Source organism: Lynx rufus, unplaced genomic scaffold (assembly GCF_022079265.1).
Source record: "Lynx rufus isolate CCGP_SWC_20201006 ecotype Redwood Valley unplaced genomic scaffold, mLynRuf1.p SCAF_5, whole genome shotgun sequence".
Taxonomy (NCBI): domain Eukaryota; kingdom Metazoa; phylum Chordata; class Mammalia; order Carnivora; family Felidae; genus Lynx; species Lynx rufus.
This window is the reverse complement of record NW_025814867.1, coordinates 130,225,059-130,229,016: the sequence shown is the minus strand read 5'-3', so window position 1 is coordinate 130,229,016 and position 3,958 is coordinate 130,225,059. Positions and strand designations below refer to the sequence as shown.

At 37.5% G+C, this 3,958-nt stretch overlaps 1 non-coding gene across 1 annotated transcript; it reads right to left on the bottom strand.

The window, feature by feature from the left end:
* Nucleotides 1-2,816: 2,816 nt before the first annotated feature.
* On the bottom strand, nucleotides 2,817-2,919 carry LOC124527356 (U6 spliceosomal RNA). Its single transcript, XR_006965820.1, has one exon. It is a non-coding gene; the product is annotated as a U6 spliceosomal RNA (small nuclear RNA).
* Between the last annotated feature and the right edge of the window lie 1,039 nt (nucleotides 2,920-3,958).

The window sequence follows — 3,958 nt, the reverse complement described above, 5'->3', positions numbered from 1 at the left end:
CATAAGATACTGTATGTCTGCGCTTATGAGAAGAATCTAAAATGTCTAGAGAGCACAAATACTTAAATGTGAGAGTGGACTTGACATGGAAAAGCTTCCTGTTTGTGGCCTGGCTTCTTCCTACCATGTCATACCAGTAGCCATGTCCTATGTATACCTTAGAATTCGTAAGGTAGGAGTAGTAGTGACAGGGACTGGTTTTTTGTAATTGGATGTATGTTCCATATAATTAGGATCGTGGCAAATAAGATAAAGAGACTCAAATCTTTCTTTCTTCTTTCTTTCTTTCTTTCTTCCTTCTTTCTTTCTTTTTCTTTCTTTCTTCTTTCTTTGTTTCCCTTTCTTTCTTTCTTCCTTTCTTTCGAGATGGGTGAGGGGAGAAAGGAGAGGGAGAGAAAGAATCTTAAGCAGACTCCATGCCCAGCACAGGGCCTGACACGGGGCTCGATGAAGGGCTTAATGAGAGGATCTCTCAGGATTGTGAGATCATGACCTGACTTGAAATCAAGTCAGATGCGTAACCGAATGAGCCACTCAGGTGCCCCAAGGTGCAAATGTTTTAAAGGACAGAATTAAAGAAGAGAGTCAGAGGTGATAAAGATGTGAAGAAACAGAGTTGGCACAACTAGACTTTGCCTAAATGTAGTATATTATCTCCATACGTTTATCAGAAAGATGAAAATCCACACCAACAAATACACTCAGTCAAAAGATGTGAGGAGAGATGCCAGCTAGAGTTTGGGACCATAACAAGTGAATGGAGGACTGGAGCAAGTGTCAGTCTCAGGACCTGCAGAAAAGGATGCTTCAGCGCAGTGAGGCAGCATACACCAAAGAGCCCCAAAAGCTGCAGTGAAAAGCTGCAGCGTTTGAGAACTGCAGGAAAGCTCCTCCCTCTCCCACACAGCCCTTCCAGGACACAGAATGATTATTACCTGCCAAACCTGAATGCTTTCGGAGAATAGAACTCCAGAAACTGCCATCTGGGGGTCTTCTGCTGAAAAAACTTCCTCACTGCCCGGTCACCTCATAAGCCCACCCATTTACAGAGCCAATAACGATTTTCATACCATGCTCTTAGTGATGTACTGACAGCCAAAGGTAGCTAGACATTTAAAGAACGCCTCAGAGAAAAAATGAAATATGGCCCTTTGTAGCAATGTGGATGGAACTGGAGAGTGTAATGCTAAGTGAAATAAGCCATACAGAGAAAGACAGATACCATATGGTTTCACTCTTATGTGGATCCTGAGAAACTTAACAGGAACCCATGGGGGAGGGGAAGGAAAAAAAAAAAAAAAGAGGTTAGAGTGGGAGAGAGCCAAAGCATAAGAGACTCTTAAAAACTGAGAACAAACTGAGGGTTGATGGGGGGTGGGAGGGAGGGGAGGGTGGGTGATGGGTATTGAGGAGGGCACCTTTTGGGATGAGCACTGGGTGTTGTATGGAAACCAATTTGTCAATAAATTTCATATATATATAAAAAAAATAAAAATAAAAATAAAAGGTAGACATAATTAAAAAAATAAAAAATAAAAAATAAAGAACGCCTCAGAGATGAAAGACAGAGATCAAAGCAGACAGAAGAAAGAAGTCAGAAAGAGACCAAGATAAAGAAAGGGACAGAAGGGAAACAACTAATGATAATTAATGACCTCAGAAAAAGAACATATTTCATGTATGTATTTAGTTCTCAGTGTCTAGTACATGCCAGATGCTTCTTTGTACTAATTTTATAATAATGTCTAACATAATGGTCACAGTATTCTGAGGTATGCAATACTGCCAAGTCCATTTTATAGAAAGGCCAAGGAACTTTCCAAAGACATCCTACTAAAGGTGGAGCCAGGATTTGAAATGAGGTAGCCTACTGTGTTCAAAGGTGCACCCTCTTACCCAATATGTTTTACTACCTAATCAAGGATTAAAAACAGAATGTTTTTCAAAACCCACTTTCTTTAGTTTTTTGTTTTTTTTTTTTAATTTTTTTTTCAACGTTTTTATTTATTTTTGGGACAGAGAGAGACAGAGCATGAACGGGGGAGGGGCAGAGAGAGAGGGAGACACAGAATCCGAAACAGGCTCCAGGCTCCGAGCCATCAGCCCAGAGCCTGACGCGGGGCTCAAACTCACGGACCGCGAGATCGTGACCTGGCTGAAGTCGGACGCTTAACCGACTGCGCCACCCAGGCGCCCCTCTTTAGTTTTAATAATATATTATTATTAAAATATAACCAGGAAATAAGAGGTGAGACCTCGAAAATAACCTGTATCTGTCTATGCTGCACTCTTCCCCTGAGTGAATCATTATACTCAGGGCTGTGTTCCTTACTCTTTCCTTTTTTTTAAAGTGTGTGTGTGTGTGTGTGTGTGTGTGTGTCTTAAAGACAATCATACTATATGTAATTCCTTTGGGAATGTTTTCTTTTCATTTAATATTATATTTTTAAGATTATCCATATGGTTGAATGACAGTTGATTTCATTAATTTTTACTGCGGTATTAAAAATAAAAAAGAACAGAATGTTATAAAAAGAACAATCAGAAAGAACTTTGGCAAAATAAAATATTATAGCTAAAAATATTTATTAGGTCGTTAGTAGAAAAAATAATGGAATTTCCTAGAAGGTAAAAAAAAAAAAAAAAAAAAAAACAAAAAGAACAAAACAAAGAAAAAGAAGTAGAAACAGAGAAGTACAAAAGAATATGCATATCAATCCAGGATGTCTAACATTGGATTAATTAGATTACCAGAAAGAGAGAACAAAGAGAGATGAAGAATTTATTAAACAAACACAGACCAGAAGGTGTGTGTTTCCATTTTGAAACGCTTCATGAGTTTGCATATCACCCTTGTGCAGGGGCCGTGCTAATCTTCTCTGTATCGTTCCAATTTCAGTATACTTGCTGCTGAAGCGAGTATGTGTGTTTCCATTTTGAAAGAACCATTGAATGAACAGTACAGGGGATGAAAAAATAACCCATATCAAGGCACATAATATGAGATTTTAGGACATACCAAGCATAAAGGGGAAATACAGTTAGAGACAGGGAGTCCATATGCAATAAACCAGGAATCACAATGGCATTAGACTTTTCAGTAACAACTCTGGAGGCTAGAGGACAATGGAGAGTCCTTCTAAATTCTAAGGAAAAATAAGGGTAGAATTCAATTTTATGTCAAAATAGCATCCACATGTGAAGGATCTACAAGGACCTAGAACACTGCCATTTGGGAGGTGTGTTTTAGCAAATGAGAAAATAGACAAGTACGATGATGTGAGACTCAGGCCACAGAGTATCCAAATCAAGAGAGAATTGAGAAGTTCCATTTCAGCCTTAGTCATGTATACTTAGAGAACAACCAGACCCCTTTGGAACAGAGAAAAAAATAAACCTGAGATGTTTGAGCATTTGAAATTACAAGTATGATGTCTATATTTAAATATTCAAAACTAATCAGTTGATAGATTTGTTGGGGCATTTATCTGGGATATATTAATAATTATACATAGGGAATCAACTATTAAAAAAAGGAAAGTAATCATGAGCTCTAGAAATGGACAAAAAATTTAAGCATAAAGCACTAAACACAATTTGAGTTAGCCACAGACTATATTTACAAAATAATAATGACTACTGATTTAACTAAACAATTATAAGGGAGTTGGGGAGTGAAAGAGTACAAAATCCTCAAGGATAAAAATAGGAATCAGCAAGTAATGTCTAATACTCAAGAAAGTTTGGGCCTATCACAGAAAAACATGAATGTACACAATAAGAAAAATGCTTTTAATACTAGAGGGAGTCAGGAAAAGAACTAGTAGAAATTCTGGAAGTAGACAGGGAAGCTTCTGTTTTTTTTGTTTTTTGTTTTTTTTTAATTTTTACAGAACTTCAAATGGTATTTAGGTGTGTTGAAGGGAAAAGTATTATAGAAATGTGAAAATCGTGACGA